The sequence below is a fragment of the Diadema antillarum genome, unplaced genomic scaffold (genome assembly GCF_040938485.1).
Source record: "Diadema antillarum isolate AM-2024a unplaced genomic scaffold, OU_Dant_1.0 seq00000941_RagTag, whole genome shotgun sequence".
Classification (NCBI taxonomy): domain Eukaryota; kingdom Metazoa; phylum Echinodermata; class Echinoidea; order Diadematoida; family Diadematidae; genus Diadema; species Diadema antillarum.
This window is the reverse complement of record NW_027271791.1, coordinates 448,354-470,800: the sequence shown is the minus strand read 5'-3', so window position 1 is coordinate 470,800 and position 22,447 is coordinate 448,354.

The window sequence follows — 22,447 nt, the reverse complement described above, 5'->3', positions numbered from 1 at the left end:
GAATAAACCGAGGCAAAATGACATGTTGTATATGCGATTTACCGACGAGAAAATCTTCACCGAATTTCGTGTCGTGTTTTCCTAACATTCCCATCGATTTTTAGCTCACCTGAGCCAAAGGCTCAAGTGAGCTATTGCGATCGCCCTTCGTCCGGCGTCCGTCGTGCGTCGTGCGTCGTCCGTCGTCCGTCGTCCGTCGTGCGTCGTGCGTAAACTTTTTACATTTTCATCTTCTTCTTGAAAACCCCATGACCGATTTTCATCAAACTTGGCAGGTAGCATCCCTAGGGGGTTAGGAACTCAATTTGTTAAAATGGGCACCATGACCCACCCAGGGGACCCCCAGGGGGCCCAAACCCCCCAAAATAAAGGAATCTGTAAAAATCTTCTTCTCTAGAACCAGAAGTGATAGAGCTAAGTTAATACTATGAGTTAGTACATTGATGACTGTAGTTTCAAGTTTGTTCATGGCAGAATCAGGGGTGCCCCCCTTGGGACCCAGGGGAGGGGGGTGGGGAAGGGTTCTAATGGGGCCTAAATTGTACATTTTCATCTTCTTCTTGAGAACTCCATGACCCATTTTCACCAAACTTGGCAGGTAGCATCCCTAGGGGGTTAGGAACTCCATTTGTTAAAATGGGCACCATGACCCACCCAGGGGACCCCCAGGGGGCCCAAACCCCCCAAAATTAAGGAATCCGCAAAAATCTTCTTCTCTAGAACCAGAAGTGATAGAGCTAGGTTAATACTATGAGTTAGCACATTGATGACTGTAGTTTCAAGTTTGTTCATGGCAGAATCAGGGGTGCCCCCCTTGGGACCCAGGGGGGGGGGGGGGGGTGAGGAGGGGTCCTAATGGGGCCTAAATTGTACATTTTTATCTTCTTCTTGAGAACCCCATGACCCATTTTCACCAAACTTGGCAGGTAGCATCCCTAGGGGGTTAGGATCTCAATTTGTTAAAATGGGCACCATGCCCCACCCAGGGGGCCCCCAGGGGGCCCAAACCCCCCAAATGAAGGAATCTTTAAAAATCTTCTCTAGAATCAGAAGTTATAGAGCTGAGATAATACTATGAGTGAGTACATTAATGACTGTAGTTTCAAGTTTGTTCATAGGAGATCCAGGGGTGCCCCTCTTGGGGGTAGGGGGGGGGGTGGTTGGAAGGGTCCAAATGGGGGCCTGAATTGTACATTTTCATCTTCTTCCTGAAAACCTCATGATGGATTTTTGTCAAACTTGGCAGGTAGCATCCCTAGGTGGTCAGGATCTCAATTTATCAAACTGGGCACCATGCCCCACCCAGAGGGCCCCAGGGGGCCCCAATTCCCCCAAATTAAGGAATCTTGAAAAAAATTGGGCCCTTATTGTACATTTTCATCTTCCACTTGAGAATGCCTCGTCAAATTTTGGTAGAGCTGTGAATAATTTAGATTAGTGACTGCGTGAAAGGTGAACTTGCGATACTCAGGTGAGCGCTAGACCCGCGGGTCTCTTGTTTTTTTTTTTTTGTGGCAGAATTATCATAACCTATCAACAAAGGCAATATTGGGATGAGGGTTGTTGTCGAAAAGTCCGAGAAAATAAGATTGACTTTTGACTTTATAAATCCATTACAGAATTTTATGAGGCAACGCATTCCTAGGCTAATAAAATATGCACGGGTTTTATCATCTCCCTCTTAAATGTATACATGTATTAGATTTTTATTACAACGTACTTCACGCTGATCGCTGGATTTCATTCTGCTAAATAAAGCCACTATGAACTCGGTATGACTGTTAGACTGGAATTGTTCTTAATAGGAGTTATTTGCATACACATCATATATCATCTCCTGAAATTGAACTATTCGATCAAAAATATTAACATCTAAACGTACATGCGTTTTGTTTTTCTGTTTTATAACGCTTCTCATTCAAGAGTAGATTTAAGTTGATTTAATGACAGATCGGGTTAGAAGCTCCAACTTCCGTGTTCGTGCTCGGCATTTCACATTAGTCGAGTTACCATTCATACAAAAGGAATGCGCGTTTTGTGAATGCACTAAACTATTGATCTTGTGCTGCGTTACATACAAGGGGTATACAGGTGTCAGCGCCCTCTGAAAAAGTGCATAGCTGAAACCACGATTCAACGGTTGCCATAGCAACGCGAACATACGACCAACCGCGTAATTTGCAAGATCAATGGTACACTCCAGAATGGTAGCAGCATATCGAATTAGTCATGGCTTTTTCGGTCTATGATTATATCTACGGGCCGGATTTGAAAACGTTTGAACATGCTGAATGATTTCATGAATATGGATACACTGAACCTTGTACCTACCAAAAATTTGTATTGGCATTGTCTGTGCTTGACCAACTGTTAGGTTTACATTGTCTTTGTATAATTTCAAAGAAGCTCTCAGAATCAACAAGGAAAGTCCTCCATTTATATTTTTTTTTTCTCGCTATGTGTTCAGACAATGCCATTGCCCCTTATATCTTCGTCGATAACGTAAAAAGGCAAAGCCATCATTTTTTTTTTCAATCAAAATCTGAGTACGTTATTGCATTGATTCAAATCTGCAGTTCTTCTTTTTTTTATTCCTGAAGAACGAAGCATTCATCAGTGTTTTATCAGTAAAAAGTAAAGACTTCATTATTAAATTCTTCTACGCAAGTAAAATTTATCATGCATTCCGCAGTCGGATGACGAAAAAAAAACAACTAATTCACCCTCATTTTCCATAGTAAACATGGAAAGATAAATACAACAACAAGTGTGATAAGATACCAGGGGGTGTTTGTCAAAGCTGACAACTTGAATCACCATAGTAACAGTCAGTGACCAGAGCATCTCAGCCAATCAAAACCAAGGATTTTGCTGAAAATTTGTCAGCGCTGACAAACGTTGACACCCCTGGTTACTCTTATCTAAAAGCTGTGAGTTGACTACTTTTTTGTTTTGTGTTGTTTTTTCAAGTAACACAATTGATTGCATATAAACGGCATTGGTCTGTGCATGCCACACTGGCCTCTCACCTGCTCACGGAAAAGAAAAAGAATGATAAAAATAAAACCCTGAATGAAAATCGATTCATCCACACCAATGTATTGTCACCATGTTTTTGAGTTATTTTTTGACAGCAATGTGGCTAATCTTTACCAGGTAGAATCAAGTAAAAATAGCGTAGATAAGCACGGACATTTTTTTTTTTTTTTTGGCGCCAAAACGTGGCAAATTTTGGCAATCACGTGTGACAGAAGAGAAGATGGGAACAGGAAAACAACAGCCACGTCTGCACCCCAGCACCGCCATTTTCGCTCCTTCGCGCGAATTTTACCTTCAGTTCCGTTCCATCGAGTTCAACCACCCGAGTTATGCTTGTACCACGACGTCTGACTTGGACGGAAATGTTCAGAAGTAACATTTTCCACCATTCTCGGCTGTGGCTGTCGAAAGTTACAAGACGTTCACCTGCCGAAGTATTCTTTCGATAATATTGTGAGTCGACCTATTTGTTTGTTTTGATTACTTTTTCTTTCTGTCCTTCCACAAATCTTGCTTAATCTCTCTCATTACCAAGGGTAAGTACTCACACTGATTTTTCAAGATCTTAATGGTATTCGAAGATGTGGCTTCAGGCGAGTTTATTTTTTAACGAATAGTAGAGTAATATCTTCATGTACCATCCAATATTCACTACGTTAACTGTTTCTCTACCCCGACATTCAAGCCTGCTGCGAATGAGTTGTACGTACACGCTTTGTGCAATGTATTGATTATTACGCGTATCATAGTTTTTTTTTTTTTTTTTGGTTTTTTAAGTATCATTCATGAATTACAAAGTGAAAAAACAAACAAACATATGATATGGTGATGGTGGAGATAGCGTTGATGATTACAACTTTGTTGATTGTTTATTACTTTTGCTAGTATTATCATTACAACAACAACAAAATTGCGAAAGAATAAATGTTTACAGAATAAAAATAAAACGAAAGAGGAGGAAATTGGTCCGTTACAATTAAGAACCAATACCACAAAAGTGTTTTTGCTGTTTTGTGTTTCCCACCCAGCATCATGACAGGCAAGGGAAACGATATGTCAACGTCACCCTATTCTCTTATCTCTTAGCAACAGCTTAGAGTTTTAACAATGTTTGCAAGGCTGTCATTTGGAATGTGACAAAATTTCGACAAAACAGCAGACGATGAAGACCCGCTGCATGGCCGATAGAAAACTTGTCACTATAATCTATGCTCGCTGAATCGGAATGACGAATGTGTCAACTTGAATGGTGTTTTGTGGTTTTCAGGTTAAATTTGACGTTGCTGCTAGATTAACAGGCGGGAGGGGGGGGGGCTATAAGTCAAGGACATAAGAACTTTAAGTCTGTTTGCTACACTTTTCTTTCCCTAAATCCAGAAGAAATGTATGTTATTCATATCAATGGAATGTCATAGGTTTATGACTTGATGGCGATCACAGCATACTTCGATACTAAACACAAGCGATACAGTATCGATCATTATCAACTGTAACTGCAAATCTTCAGAAAGGCTATAATTTTTGTTAGTATAATACGTGAATTGCCCCAAGGAGCCACACTGCAACGTGTGTATAAGCAAGGAGATTTGAGAAATGGAGTACGGTCTCATTCCCTTTGATCCCATGTTTCATGCCGCCATTCAGAAATATTTGAAGTATGTGCTAAATTGGAGCTGCCTCACAGATAGGAAGACAATTGATTCATGGGGCATTGCATCATAACTCGTCGCTCTCAAAGGAAGATATGTCTTTATGATAGTAATTGCTTTTCGCCGTCCCTTCTTAGAAAACAAGCGGCACATTACAGGCACGGGGATGTGCGAATAAAAATTGTACAAAAATTGCTGAAATGAAAATGAAAATTATTCATTTTTACATGACTTTACACTAATCTAACATATAAATGAATAAAGAACTATACTCGAAAATTATACCATATCAGTTTCATTTGTCGGAAGCGATCGGAAAGATGATAAAATCGGCTTTGTAGTGAGAGTACAGTTTCAAATATTTTCAAGCCATACAGCTCAGGTTTACTTTTTTGCACATAATCTTGGACGGGATTTAATTTTGTTTCATATGCTTTATAATTAAGAGAACATTCATTCTATTTGATAAATAAACAAGTAGAATATAGACGATGTAATGTTAGAGTTTAAAATGGATCTTCAGATTGCTCAAAAAGACGGCGGCATGGAACCCTGATCATCAAAGGCACAAGTGCACCTGTGGAATTCTTTTGTGCATCAATAGAAAAATGGCAGCTGTTTGAATAATTACAGCCAGCTGGAACTCCACCTCTTAAACCTCCTTGGTATAAGTAGTTCCATAATAATTAACCTGCTGCCCAGTTAGGGGAACATGTCGTATTCTACACAAAGTCTATGTATGAGACTCGTAAGGAACGGGTTAAGCTCGTTCACAGGGCCAAGGCCGAGGGAATATTGTGGCGTCCCCGCATGTGTTTTTTATAGCATTCCTTTAGAGCGGCGTATTTACACTATTCGAAGATCGTGATGCAGCCTTCATTTATTATGTACTAGAAGAGAAGAACTTTGCATTTCATACCCATTTAACTACGGTCAAAGTAAATTGTTTAATTGTGTCATAAACGAGTTTTGTGTAAAGGTTACGAGCAAGTGGGGTTTGACAAATATAATTATCTTGGCAACCTGAATTATGTAGAATCGACTGATGATATGATTTAGCTAATGCAAGCTGGAGCACAATACCGCATTAGACTGTCGTTGACGTGATATAAGATACAAATTGTATAGAATAAAGATATATTTATACGATATTTTCATAATACAATGTTTATTTGTTGTTATTTTTCGTGGAGGATCAAAAGTGAGTGAGTGTGTGTGTGTGTGTGTGTGTGTGTGTGTGTGTGTGTGTGTGTGTACGTGGTGAGAATGGGGATGCAGCAGCCTCCCCCCCCCCTTCCGCGGCACCTGTCCTAGAAAACTAAAACGCTCTTTTATCATAGATTCGATAGCAGGTGTTCATCAGCGGCTCGTGACCAGACAATCCCCGGTTAGCTATATATGCTTTTCACATTTATCAATCGCCTTCTCCTACTAGCTTAATGGAAATTTAGCTCACAAAACGCCACCACAGCGGGCTTATGTTCATCGTTCATGCCTTCCTACAATGTTACGATCTTCTTTGATTATTCATGATTAACTTGCATTATTGAGGAACCACAGCTTGATTGCGCCAGTTCGAACTCATTGTAGATGCGTGGAGTGAAAAGCTACTCGAAAGAAAGGTGCTCCTCAGAGGAGCTATGCAATTCAATGCAAATTCATATTTATTTGTATTGATTCATAATACCCATGTCATGTCTCAAATGATTATATAATGGCAAATAAAACTAAAGCTAACGTTATGCGCTATATATTTTATAAAATTTTCCCCCCTTTTCAGATTAATTGGATAAGCATACAAAAGAAAAACAAAAAATACATTCCAAATCAAGATTCTGTCCATGATATTATTTGTCAATCACTGATAAAGTACTGATGACGAAAGACATTCGAATGCACCTTTCCGTATAGACTGAGTATTTTCCTTGCAATGTCTTTTTGTTAATTATAATCATTAACATGGAACTATCCAAGGATGACCAGTATTCGCAACGCAGACATTGCCATTTTCTTTTAAACTTTAGAACGCTGAATGAGCATAAATCAATAAGAAAGGAAAATGATCAGTGAAATTAAAGTCAAACGATTAAAAAAGATATTCACAATATCAGCATTTCCTAGAATACAGTTTTCAACAGGTTCAATGTAAGAGTAACTTGGCGAACAGATACTTTCTGCAAGGGCTATTCATCTAGCGAGTGATAGATGAATAAACTGTTTACTGCCACATGAGTGTAAAATGATACTTTCCTCTGTAAACATAAAAAGAACATCGAATATAGTGTAGCTTTTCTCAACTATAAGTAAAAATTGTATCCTTCTGTAAGAACATGACCTGTGCAAGCATCGTTTTCTTGACTTTATCTTGTCGGCGGGAGTGCAGCTGGGTGCTCTGAAATTTATCGTTAGCGAGCTAGGGAATATGAAGCAAAATGAAGACATTCCTGGCAGAAGTCACATTTTTAAAAACATATTATTGATCACTGAGAAAAAGAAAAGGGGAAGAACATAATGGGCTTTTAGGGATCGAGGTTGAAGCTGGGTCAAAAGCCGACTCGAAGTCAAGGAGAGGCACGCACGTCATTCTATAGCTCGTCAGATGTTTCTGACCTCGCCTCGAGCCAAATGCATTGAGCGTGATTTCTCCGTAGTACATGTACAGGAATACCGACTGAATTGGGTCAAGACTTAGTCCCCAAATCATATCATTTCACTGAAATTGGGGATTTCCCTTTTATGAGAATCAGTCCCCCATATGAGATTCTGATCCCCTTGGTTTGATATATACATCTAAAGATAAAGCCATAATAATTCTTTCACAAAATCACAAACCGCAAGCAAACGAGAATAGTAGATAAGGAAAGATAATGATATGTTTTAGGCAAAACTCTCGCAGATGTTTCATTATGATTAGAATCAATCATATCTACTGAACAATCACCAAAGTTTTATCTAATTTAGTTATACAAAATTAACCAGCAGAAGTTGACTGATCCTCTACACGTTCTCTCGTAATTCCAATTTTAATTTCCCTCTGAATAAATACTGCAAATTATGGCAAGTCCAATCTTCTTTTCCCTGGCGCAAACATGTTGACAAGCCTGCGCCCCGAAGGCGACGGAAAATCCATTCAAACACTCACGGCTGTAATGGGTAAATAACTGCACCTTGAAATTGCAAATATTGATTCGTCGATTCTTCCAGTGGTCATCGCCATTGTACTGTGGGCAAACCCAAGGCTGCAATCACTAATGAAAACAAAGGGCCAACAAAGCTGTTTGTACATGATCCATTGAGATCAGACGAGGCGTCTCATCTCAGACGATCTCTGCCATTGATTTGAGCACCCTAGTCAAGAAACCACACTCTTGGGGGTTAGAAATAGGTAACGATTTAGTGCATGCTGAGAAATCTGAAACATGTTACACATTGTAATGACCTTTCTTGTTTTGTTTTTCATCATGATTTTTGGAACTTTTGTCACACCCAAGAGAGGAATATCTGCATACTTGCCAAAGCAAGTGAAATTTAATCCTAAAAAGAACTTCGCATTGTGTTTGATAAAAGAAAAAAAAACTTGAATAAAAGTTTGATTAATGGTATTTCATTTATGGATGGATGTTCTTAAAATACAAACACCCCCGTCGCCCCCCCCCCCCCCCCAAAAAAAAAAAAAAAAAAATTATAGCCTACTTGAACATGATACCTGTATCAAATTATGACATTTCTGAACGGCTCATCTTTAACGCACGAAGTTAACGTCATCATTAAAAAAAATAGAAACGAAACCAAAAACCTGATAGCCGAAAAATGTGGGACCCTTTTCACATGCATAGTATATAACGATCATTCCTTCCGTAGTTATAAAAACAGGTGCTGTCCAGTGTCATAATTCAAAAATCTGCATAAAGCTATAGCTTTCCCTCCACTTGTTTCATTGCTCTTGTACTTGCTAATAATCTTATAGTATTTCCGTGAAAACGTATGAATGATGAGATTACTAAATCATTGTTAAAACAAAAGCTGTCACAAGTTTATCCTTCTCGACATACACCAAGGACAGCAAAAATGAAATACCAAACAAACAAACAAAAGCACATCCAGTAATGTTATTGGAGAAAAAAAAACCCAGCTAGAAATCATTACGACAAAAGACAGAGTGTAGTTTTAGTCTACAAGATACGAAATATCAACATCCGGATAACAGCGCTTTGTCTTGCAGCATCAAGCATGTAACAAGTTTCACTACGACATGAATATCAATGCCAAATGAGTGACTAAATCATCAGTGACAATTGCTCATTTTATCAAGCTCAGATTCTCTTTTACTTTGATGACAATGAATTCATATTTATGTCATTTAATTTCGGGTTTATAATTCTCAGGTTATATTTTAATGTGTCCGACCCTATCCACCCACAATATACCGACGTAGTTGGCACTCTTGAAAGCATGTTTAAACGTTCCAGTTATTCATTCATTAAAATCATGTATTTCCCAAATATAAAACACAATATTCAAACTACAGTCTTTTCCCATATAGTTATCAGTCATGTTAAGGAGTTTGGACAAAAATTACTAAATTTCTGAAACGCTAACAGGATGGTACACAGTTTAAAATTGTATTCTCCGCTGGCTTCATCACCATATAGGCGAGTATCAGCTCATGATCATGATGCTTATGAAATGTATTTTATTTTGTGTCTATGTACTTATATTTACTTATATTTCATTTATCTATGCTTTCGAAGACGCGATGATATCGTTCAAACACACTGAATGCCACTTCATTTCATTCTCTGCTGGATTAGATTGATACGATAGTGTAGGTATCGCGGGTACAAAACACGCACATAATGACCAAAACATAAAAGCGGCTGAATAAAAATGCACGCTTTGTAACAGTCTTGGTAGCTTGAGCCGCTCGGTACTCCCTTTTTGTAACTGTATGGTTCTACAATACTAAAAACTGTGTCAATTATATATATATTATATATATATATATATATATATATATATATATATATACATATATATAAGCAAACATGTATAATGTCGTATGCAATGTTTATTGCATAAACCGCGTATATCATACTGCTGCCTTTTTTTTTGGGGGGGGGGTTGATAATTCTGTCGTTTTCAACATGGCAACGTAGTTCTTGTGATCATGCAGGTATCAATGATAAAAAGAACAAAAATTATAAGAACAAAAATAATAGTAATAAAAAGTAAATTGAAGCGATCTTCATCAAGCCGCAGTTTTTACGGTATTGTAACTCTGTTTATATACAATTTTTTTCTGAATTGACCAATACCAGGCGCAACACTATTTTTTTCTTTTCGACGCACAATATTTTACAAGAGCGTATGCAAAAATAGATGAGAACCCATCCTTGATAAGGATCTTGTCAGATACCGCACTAAGCTGTCATGTTCAAATTCCAACATGGTTTTTAAATACAAGTGAGATTTTTTTCCGTGAGTTCCTTCTTCCAAACTTTATATCCATTTAATATCAATACTTATGTTTTTAAACAATGACAATACTGTGAAACTTCATGACGTACAAATTAAATTGACACTTTAGCGAGTCCACGAAACTAACATGCGACTGCGAACAGTCACCATGTTCCAGGAACGCAAAACCCTTTTGTCACGTAATTTCAATAATTAGAGCTATTCATTTTATCTTGGGTTCGTATACTGGTAGCAATAGATACGTCACTAATATCAAAGGCATTTGCGTGTTAACTTCATATAATTTGGAGAAAAAATTAATATCTAAAGAGCGATCATGAACCTCATTTACTCACTCACTCTGTAAATCTTCGCTAATCTACCATTTATGCAAGATTGCTCAACTAGACAGCCAGAACAATTCATGTTCATGGTCTCGTATAATCATTCCAACAATAGAGGAGTTTGATGCTTACCTGACTGATCCGACTGGTTCGTTGAACATATCTGCAGCGAGTCTTCAAATGCTTCTTTAAAATGTTAGCGGTGACGCGGTGGAACTGTTACATCCTGGAGGGAAGAACGGAGGAAGGCCAACAACATCAGAACGTCCTGTTGACAAGACCGAGTGGAGCTCATTGTGGTCCCCAAGACGATCCGAAGTGTTCGTCCCACTGTACTGCGGTCCAGCGCATCCTCTTTTCACTATGTCTTGCATGATGTGAATCTTACAAAGCTCATGTCTATAAATCGATAGGAAGCACTGCTGTCCATTCACACTAGGTCTTATCTATGTCGCCACAAATATGTTATAGGGACTCCTCCAAAAAGAGCAGGAAACGGAGATGTAATGACCTGGAGCTATCTTTGCCTTGTGACATCCACCTTACGAACTACATACTCGCTTTCCTCTCGTCGAGGTTACGCGGATATTCGGGCGGCATTGATACTTCTGTTTTTTGCACATTCGTCGCAGGCGCGCCGCCGCTCGCGTTTACAGAAGAGCTATGATTTGGCGATTGTTGGGCAACAAAACCTGAATATTGTGTTTATACCGACAACGGTATTATGGAGTGCTACAATGACCCAAAAGGTCCGCCTTTGTTCTGCAGTCACATAAGCGCAGCCTTTCATCCCCCCTCTGGATTACAATCGGTTCGACCGCCAAACACCAGTCTAAAATCGCGATCAATATCGACTGTTATCGATCGCATGATGCGCCGAGCTGGCGTAGACAAAGGAGGGAAGGAAAAAAGCTGGGAGAAGGTTTCAGAAAGGGTGCGAATGCTCAACATTAGTCTCTTGTGAAGAGCCACGGAAGAAAGGGTCCTATTGTTTCCATATCCCAAGGAGATCGATGAGAGGGTGTAGGCAGGGCTTAGAAGGGGTGCTGATAGTCGCTCATCTGATAGTCGACCTTGATTTGATTCGGATAAATGAGATGAAATCTTCTGGATGCCCTCCCATCTATAAGATAACTAAAAAAATGGGAACCTCTGGAAAATTAAGACTTATCGATTACAATGATAGGCGCCATCACTCCGAGAGATTGGGCTTAGATTACTGCACCAGCTTGAAGAGACAATTAGTTGTTATTGGTCGTGACATGTTGTCCAAAGACATTAATAAAAATGGGTTATCAGCGATTTCGATCATACATTTCCTATGATGAGTGGAGATGGCCTACGATAAGATGGTATGCCCTAGTGTGTACAGAAATGAAAATACGGATTTGGATTTAAAGGTTTTTCGTCGGTCGAAATTACTATTCTTTTAAAGAATTGACGACGATAACGCCAATATTCTTTCCACAAGGACGCTTTATTCTTCTGCGCGCCTATTTTACGTACATTTTGTTAGCACACTTTTTGCGGTAATTCAAAATTCCAGATATTTGTCCTTCTATCTTATGATCTTCCTTGCTGCCTGATATATAGTTGTTTTTTTCTTCATCGATTTTTTTTTTTTGACCAACGGATGGCATGTTTATTTTTATAGTTGCAAACATGATTAAAAACGGTCAGTCGAGTAAAGACTATCAGCAAATGAAATAAAGATATCAAAAGAATACTTTGACCGAGGTCAAGCATCGATGGCTGAGTTAGAATTTACAGGCAACTAGGCCCTGTTTCACTCTTCTTCCTACAATAACAACAAAAACAACAACAACAACAACAACATTCCTTCCTAAAATTGTAATTACTGTTAAAGCAGCAAGACAACAACCAAATAATGATACAAGCATTAAAATCAGCGTCATGTCTGTTATAGAAATGCAATTTTTAACTCGCAAGTTGCAAATTGCACAGTTAAACAAAATGATATACCATCTCAAAGTTGTAGACTTAGGGAGGGAAAAGATAATAGTCTGAGAGCTGGCTGCTGGTCAATTTACCCCATCAAGCCCATAAGGTTTGACCCCTCAGAGTTGCTGGGGCCACCCTCCTCATTAAAAAAATGCCCGTCAGCCTGGTCCCTGAGGGCGGGTTCGGCCCCCAGGGACCCCCCGAAAAGGCCCTCCGGCGGGTGTAATTTACCCCATGGAGCCCATGGACCAAACTTGGCCTATATGAATGTCCTATGGGTGTACATAATCAAAATATAAAAACTGACAAAATATCTGGTCGGGAAAGGGGTTGCCAGACCGCTTGTTTGCAGGCATAAAACCTGTTTTTGGTCAAGGAGTCTGCGCCAAGACTACACTGTCCCATAGGCCCTGTACTGTAACGTCTCCCAACAGGCTGATGGACAGTGCCAGTTAGTGCATGTAGTAGTCTTGGCGCAGACTCCTTTACGCCCAACAAGGGTTTGTGCCTGCAAACTACCCGTTATACCCTGGGACCCAGGGTAGTTTGCATGCACAAATTGACCACACACACACCCACACCCACACACACACCCACACACACACGCACACACACACACACACACACACACACACACACACACATTCACACATGACTCTATGTATACTAAGAATACCGTAACACAAAACATGACCAGTGGTTTCTCCATACAGCCATGATACCTTGCACATACCTATAATTATTATGTTCATAACTTTTGAATGTTTTACATCGATACTATCAGTGAACCTTCAAGCAGGAACACTGAAGAGATTTTGAAATTTGTGTGAAATTGTATTCTGTTTTACTGGCCACACAACCTGCTTACCCTTTATTATGTATCCACCATATAAGACAAATATATATATATATACATATATATATTTGGAAAATGCTGAAATAAACCCTTTGTTGTGAGTAGACGTCAGTTTGTCAAATCATGCATTATACTGTATGATAGACTAAAATGTGAAATTATGTTTTATATTATATGAAATAAATTCATGCCAAATACTGGTCAGTTCAGGAATCATAAGACTGCAACTGAAACATGTGCAATGCTTATCATAGGCCTACATTATACGTAATTTATGTAAGCTTTAGTCTTCCATAGAGTGTGATGCATGGTTTGATGTGTAATTGCCATGGTTTTGAATGGCAACTAAATCATAAATATGAACTAGGACCTGCATTGTAACTGTATATAGAATGGTATGTGACACCCTGGAAGTATTATCTTTTTTTTTGGGGGGGGGAGGGGGGTAGACAAAGTATCTCAATGAGGAGTTGACAAAAATTCTAATATAAAAGAGAACACAACATGTAAATGCTCTCAACGTGCATGCTATTGTTAAAGAAAAGAAATTAAGCTAACATTTCATTTAGCTGGTAATTTTATGTTTCACGTTGTGTGTATATGTCCCGGGTTAACGGCAATCATAATGATGCGCTCTTTGCAGTGTGTGACACCGTAGGTTGAGTTTTGTTTGTGTGGGGCTGGGGAACTGAAGATGAAGTACAGTGTATCTCCAGAAATAAGGAGTTGACAAAACTGCTGATATAAAGAGACCACAAGACCAAGTTAATACTTTCAGCCTATATGCTATATAAAAAGAGAGCTATTATGTTTCAACTTGGTGTGTACTGGTCACGGTCATTGGCAGTGTTTGCAGTATGTGACACCATTTGTGTGGGGCTGGGAACTATTATAAATAAAATGTATCTCCAGAAATAAGAAGATGACCAAAAAAAAAAAAAAAGCGCTGAAGAGATGAAGAGAACACAAGATCAAAGTAAATGCTCTTGGCCTGTTTATTTCCATTACAGAAAGTTAGCATTCTATTGTGAAGCTTGTTATTTGAGGTTCCAAGGAAGAAATACATGTATATAGAACACCGTAATTACATGTTCATTAGTATTATAGATATGCAGATATTTGTCCGAAACTATGAGGTGACATGCACTACTGAGTATGAAAATTGATCAATATCATTTCTAAAACCATTAAGCTCCTTCCTTATGTTATGCAGTTTATTCTGATTTGGAATTTATTAGAGTCAAATAAAGGAAATGTTGGCATGGATGCTGTAATCCTTGCCTATTTTATACATCAAAGGGTGGTTTTTATCAGCCAAAAACACAAAAAGTTATTAGTTTGAGGTTTTCAAAGGAATCTTACATTAGGATTGAGACTTGTTATTTGTATCTAAAAGAGGATATCAAGCAGGAGAAAAAGAAGTAATCCAAGCTACATCCCACTTGTTGACATAAACTTTATTAGAGTTATGTTTAATGCACGGTTGATGAACATGTTTACTTAAATGTGTTATACAACTGGCCTTTAGCGCTGTTGTGGTTGGTCTTAAACTGAAGTTTACTCACAACAAAGGTTTTTCAGCATTTTCTGAAAAGCTCTATTTGAGTCTCATAAGGTGAATACATCATACAGAAAGAGTAGGCTGTGTGGCCAATAAAACCTAATACAACTTCACACAAATTTCAAATTTCTTCAGTGTTCCTTAAAGGTGTATCAATTGATAGCATCCATGTAAAACATTCAAAAGGTATGAACATCTTATAGGTTTGACATTTATTATGTGCAAGGTATTATGGCTGCATTAATGAAAAACCTATTAATTGTAACATGTTTAGTGTTATGGTATATACAGTTGTACATAGCGTCATGTGTAAACATAATTGTGTGTGTGTGTATGTGTGTGTGTGTGTGTGTGTGTGTGTGTGTGTGTGTGTGTGTGTGTGTGTGTGTGTGTGTGTGTGTGTGTGTGTGTGTGTGTGTGTATGTGTGTGTGTGTGGGGGGGGTGGGTGGGTGTGTGTGTGGTCAATTTATGCATGCAAACTACCCTGGGTCCCAGGGTATAACGGGTAGTTTGCAGGCAATAACCCTTGTTGCGCGTAAAGGAGTCTGCGCCAAGACTACCACATGCACTACTGTAACTGGCACTGTCTGTCAGCCTGTTGGGGGACGCTACAGTACAGGGCCTATGGGACAGTGTAGTCTTGGCGCAGACTCCTTGACCAAAAACAAGGTTTTATGCCTGCAAACAAGCGGTCTGGCAACCCCTTTCCCGACCAGATATTTTGTCAGTTTTTATATTTTGATTATGTACACCCATAGGACATTCATATAGGCCAAATTTGGTCCATGGGCTCCATGGGGTAAATTACACCCGCCGGAGGGCCTTTTCGGGGGGTCCCTGGGGGCCGAACCCGCCCTCAGGGACCAGGCTGACGGGCATTTTTTTAATGAGGAGGGTGGCCCCAGCAACTCTGAGGGGTCAAACCTTTTGGGCTTGATGGGGTAAATTGACCAGCAGCCAGCTCTCAGACTATAAGAGAAAGAGAGGGAGAGTTAGACTGATAGGTGAGAGGGAGAAGGAGATAGGGGAGAGGAAGGGGGAGGTGGAAGGTAAGAGGGGATGCCGTGTTCTGTCACACTGCAGTGGCGGATCCAGGGGCGCACCTGGCATGCCCCCCCCCCCCTTTAATTTTTTGACAAATAAAAGAAATAAAGAGAAAAAAATTTGCACTAGAAAATGCGCTGAAGCTTTTTTTTTTTTTTTTTTTTTTTTTTTGCTTGTCAGCTGATCAAACCCGGAAGTGGCACTTAAATATCTTTTTTGGCGCCCCCCTTACGGAATTCCTGGATCCACCACTGCAGTGACCTGGGAGATTATAATCATCATCGATCGTAAAGAAAAAACAATAACGATGATCTTTGTTCATTCATATCTTTCATTTTGTAAATTTCACCTTGGGTTATTTTGCTGTCCTTTCTCTGAGCTTAGCTGGTGTGTATGAAGAGCTAAAACTTCGAAAGTTGTTTCAAATTTGTTTTCACTCTAAATACAGCAATGAATTCAAATCTTATGCGATCATATCCAGTTAATATCTCTCCCTCTCCTCCCCCTCTCTCTTCGTTGATCTTTAAGTGGTGTGAGCGTGTTGCATCAATAATGGTGAAATGCTCCACATCGATTCTAATAGATAGTATGAATCAGTTAAACAGAATGAAAGAAGTTTTATTCAATCGGACGTAGAGTAATATTGTCAAGACGCGGAAACATTGATGGCGACCACAAAAGCACTCTTTGTTAAAGAAGAATACATGGAAATCCTGTGTATAGGGGTGTCGATATGATTCAACAATAACGGCCTATAACCCCTTGCCACTAATAAACCTTTTATTGCTATGTCGTAGCAAGTATGTATATCCTGCAGTGGTGGATGGGGGGGGGGGGGGAGGTAGGCGGTTTACCCCTCCCCCTGCCTATTTTTTCTTTGTTTTGTTTTGGGGTTTAGGGGTTAACCCCCCTTTGTTTTTTTTGCGTTTGTCTGTTTGTTTATTAATTTGTTTGTTTGTTTGCTTATTCATTTGTATGTTTTTTGTTTTGTTTTTGTTTTTGTTTTTTGTTTTTGTTTGCTTGTCAGCCAATTTAGGGAGAAAGTGGCAGCAAAAAAAGAAAAAAGAAAAAAATTGGAGGAGATTTGTTTTTTGTTTGTCATGAGCCACTTCATTGGGTCAACCACCCCTCTTTGCAAAAACAAACAAACAAACAAACAAACAAATAACAAAAAAACGAGATACGCCCCTGACCTACTGCGAAGGGTCGATGACATCATTACCTCTTCTAAGCGGCAAATGTGATTTTGACACATGTGACATATCATTATTTCATGGAAACACTGTGAAACTTTAAAACAGACTATTGAATTTGTGTCCGACTCAACAAATAGCTAATACATGTAATTGGACATTTGTATAGGTACGTGTGAACACAGCATTGATTAAAAAAAAATCGTCTACTTAATATTACCTGATAGGAGAGTATGAATAGCGCCACCTACGCTGCATATCGTGGCATTTTCATGTTAGTCAATATCAGAGTCTGAGACAACAGGTTGACGTTATGTCTTGTTTGAGAGTTTTTCTTCATTATGGTGACCTGTATCAACTTATCATGTTATTGTCCATTCTGTGTTCGGTTTTGTTAAGTTCCACGTTGTTTCAGGTTTATCATGGGTTTATGCAATTAGGCCTACTGTACTTGGGTGTCTTCGTTGGCATAATTATACCTATATTTAAGAACCATGATACATATGCTGTTCGTATTGTCAGTATCTCAAAGCTCGTCCCATTTTCTTCGCTGACGTTTTGATGATACTTGCAATCTATATCGAATTATGATTTTCATAGGCCCACTCTTTATATTAAATGTAGAATCGTACATCTGATTATTACACCTAGTCGTTTTGCAGTGGAAGTATTGTCACGTGTATAGGCCCTACATTATTATTATAATAATAATGATGATGATGATAGTGATAGTAATAATAATAATAACAATGACAATAATAATACTTATTATTGTTATTATTATGATTATCATCATTATTATCATAACTATTTCTATTATTATCATTATTGTTATTATTATCATTATTATTATTATTATCATTATTATTATACTGCTACTACTACTATCAAAATTATCAGTTTTACTAGTTTGATCCTGCGTTTTTCATCCCTGATATAAATATTTCTTTAACTTTCATAACGCGCGTCAATGAAGTTGATATAATATTGTCTGCCTTGGAATCCATGGTTACAGATATCATCATCAACTATAAACTACTACTACTACTACTACTACTACTACTACTACTACTACTACTACTACTACTACTACTACCACTTCTACTACTACTACTACTACTACTACTACTGACTACTACTACTACTATACTACTACTACTACTACTACTACAACTACTACTATAATACTCTCGATGTTATCATTATCACTAGTATTTGCTCCTGCGTTTTATTTCCTTGATATACAATATTTCTATCACTTTCATAACGCGTGTCAATGCAGTTGATATGATATTGCCTGCCTTGGAGAATCTATGGCTACAGATATCATCTGTTTGTGGAATCAACCTTCACAGGGGCAGGTGTCCGTTGTAATACTACCATCGATCATCCCACTTCCCTCTCAATTGTGTAAGTGGAGAAGGGAGCAGTTATAAAACAGAGCAAGTGAGCCCACGTGCTGTCAGTTTAAAAAGGAAGTTTAACGCTGCATGTCAGAGGTATAATGGATAAAGGGGATGAACGTAAGTCAAGGTCAGTAAAGTATCACTTTTCAGAGATCCATTCACAGGCAAATTCCCAAATAAAGTTCCTGACTCTGCAATATAAGCAAGGACATGTGCGTGTATGTGTGTGGGTGTGTGCTTGTGTGTGCGTATTTATATGATATAGATAGATAGATAAACAAAAAGATAGACAGATATGAATATAGCCGAATCTATTCCTGGAATTTCAAAGGAAAGTAAAAAAGGCCTTGATCCTGTGAGTCTCCTGACTCATTAAATAAACATTATACAGCTAGTCGCTTACTCTCTAAAAAAAAGCGAGTGAAAATTTTCACTCTAAAAAGAGTGAATACAAAAAATAGTGAATTTCGAGTGAAATTGGAGTGAATTTTGAGTGAAAATGCTCATTTTCACTCATTTTGGTGTGACGTCAGGGATCACTCGAAGATTTTGGAGTGATCCCTGACGTCACTCCAAAATGAGTGAAAATGAGCATTTTCACTCAAAATTCACTCCAATTTCACTCGAAATTCACTCTTTTTTGTATTCACTCTTTTTAGAGTGAAAATTTTCACTCGATCTTTTTTAGAGAGTACTTTAGATACATGTATAATTTTATGTACAACTTTCCTATGAGCACATGCATTCTTTTAACTTTAATGGGGTTTTTTCTTCCCATGGATGGTTTAGTGTATTCAGATTTCCCGAACGAATACAACGATGATTATCGTTAAACTGCATTCTGAAAAAGATATGATAACACAGTATGGTGGTAATGTCATTGACATAATGATAATGATATTATAGTCACAATGTTGATTTTTTTTTATGATAATGATGAGACATTAGGAGTTTTCACATCAGCCCGATGTTTCGAAATAGCGCGCTATTTTCTGACTTGGGAAGTTAAAAAATATCTCGAGCTTGGATTTTTTTCTGGCTGATGTGAAAACGCCTAATAAGGATGTTCATCCTGAGTACCTCTTATCAGGAATGGCAGAGGCATATAACGCAGATCGGTACAGAGATTGGTTAAGTGCAAATTCAAGGTAAATCTAAAAAAATAACAACATTTAGTCAGTAATAGGCCGACACACAATCCCAGACAAAGGACAAAAGAACAGGAACACATTCTGTCTGTTGACATTTCGATTTTTATCGTTGACAAGTTCGACATTCCATGATGTTAATGACATTATATTGAAGACTTTTTTTTACCTGTTCCAATCGAAAGTTTATCTTGCAATTATTTCATTACTCAAATTCGCCGACAGGACGAAATGCTGAAGAAGCAAATTTTCGCCAGTGGATTTTGCTACTATGTATTTAGGGTAATATGAGGAAAGGGAGTGATTGGAGATACTAATGGTATATATACGATCTCTATTTTCATATATTATCTAGCATGACACCAAAATCATTCTGTTTCACGTTGATCACTGTTGATTCTACATAATGAAGACTTCAAACTTTGATAGTTGGTGTATGTCTTTAACACATCTCATTTCTAATATGAATCATCTTCTATTTGGTAAGATTTGTGGGCAGCGTTTATACAAACTAAGTTTTGAAAACTGGCAATCAATATATAAAACGCATACACATCAAAAATATACCAGACCATAGAGACAGGACATTTCGTCTTACAATCTACTAACGCTGGTTCTTTCTGTGTAGAATGCCACGTGCGACAAATGAATGGATGCTAAGGTGACAAGAGATTATCATTGCGACGATGTGGTCTAAGGACTTGAAAGCAAAATCAAAAGGATGGTTATCGTTCTGGTTGAGATGGGAGATTCAGGTTTTTTTTTTCTTTTTTGCGAAATGAATTGAAACCACTTTAACATGACATCAAAGAGAATACAACGTACTCTAAGACGAATTCAACATTTTGTATTTTATAATGAAATTCGATTTCGAAATGGCTGAAATATCCTGAAATAAAATAAAACATAATGTTCCTAACAGACAACTTTTTTACGGATATTTCAGCCATTTCAAAACCGATTTTTCATCCATCACGCGTTCCTTTTAGAATTGTATGCTTCTTCATGGCTCATAAAAGGTTTCTCATTATGTCACAAAAAAGTGAAAACCTGAATCTCCCATATCAACCAAAACAATAACATCCCTTTAAGGGCTTGTGTCAACTTTGCATTTTGGTATCAGGATACTGTAATACGTGTCAACTTTATCTCAAACTCATAGCTTGTTAAGCAGTAGGAAGATAAACGTTTGTTACGAACGTCCTTGGATAATATTCCTGCATCCACTGTAGTCTTCGAGACGGCTGTCACATTATCAGCGTGACTGATCGAAACAAAAATGACATGCATATCTCTTTGTGATCCCAAACAAACTTCTTTCTTCTCATCCTCAGCACGATGTTCTGAAAATTAGGGTTATTGCATCTACCATCATTGTTAACTCACACAGCATTTTTCCGTGCATCACAAGTCTAGTTTCCAGACCCTTTGCCAACTAAAGTCCCTTCAACTAACTGCACCCGACGGCTAAATCGCTCAACCTGCTATTTCCTTCGTCATTAGAGGGCGTTAATATTCTAGATAGCGTTTTAATACAGTAGTACAAGCAGATGGTCTGGAAGCCAGAGTAATCAATACATCACGAACCCCTGCGATTGGCCTTCACGTGTATTATACGAAAGAAAAGAGTCTGAAATTACACACAAGAAGAGTGAGAATACCCAAAACCAATATCACTCGAATATTGTTATCTCCCCAAATCATGCAAATTATTACATGGAACAAGAGAATCACTCGCTAGTGAGACAAAAAGAGCGCAGTTAATCAGATTGCAGGAAAGTACTTGATACATTAACATGCACGGCAGACTTTCTTCTATAGTAGTGATGGTTTAGTGAAAAAGTTAAAATGACCATATTTGAACAGAAAAGATGGTTAATTTAAATAATTACACTGATTTCATAATGGACGTTTTCATCTTTGTCAACCTTAAGTAAACCGATATAGTTTTAATTTAAAAAAAAAATTCAGCAAAATACTATATATGATAGACATGCATTTACAGTGAGTGTCGACTCTTTCGTCAGCATAATGGCTACGTCATAGGAACAGTCCAAAGAAGGTCACACTACTTACGTCTACATTTCTAAAGTTGTTGCTGCGTGAAATTCGAAAACTATGTAGAAAGAAAGGAACGTGACATCATACAGTGTAAATATTCACCTCCACTGAGTTGAAACAAGACGATCCACAAAGCGGCCTTTGGGGGAAGTTGGAACTTACATGGCAGTTTTCCCCTTGCACTTGTACCTAATAGGCCTATAGTTTGATTATTATCAGATTATGATACAACGCTCTTATCAATATTGCAGCTCGCCCGATGAATTACAAAACATGGCTTTGCTTTTGAAACATTACTTGCGCAATCATGGCAATGTTCAGATTTTTCTTTTAACAAAGAAATCTAACTATTACACTGAATGTCTTTCGAACATTAAGCACTGGTTGCGTAGATAGGTCAGTTAAAAATCGTGAACAAAAACAACCATTAGTTTAAATAGCAACTCAGTCCAGGCAGAATGACAAACTTCGCTTCTTTGATTGTACCTGTGTGCACTTCATTATCCAGTCGCCCATGCGAATTTTGATAAGCCCTGAACAAAGTCTCCAGAAATTTCAGAATTTCGTTGGTAAATGGTGAATGACCTTTTTTTTTTTCATGCTAGAAACTTATATCTTTTTTTGCATGCCAGAAAGTATCACACACTTATATACACTTTTGTGCGATTCTTTTTTCTAAACATTATTCTGTTCACCTGTGTAAGAGTTATAATTATGCCGTTTTAC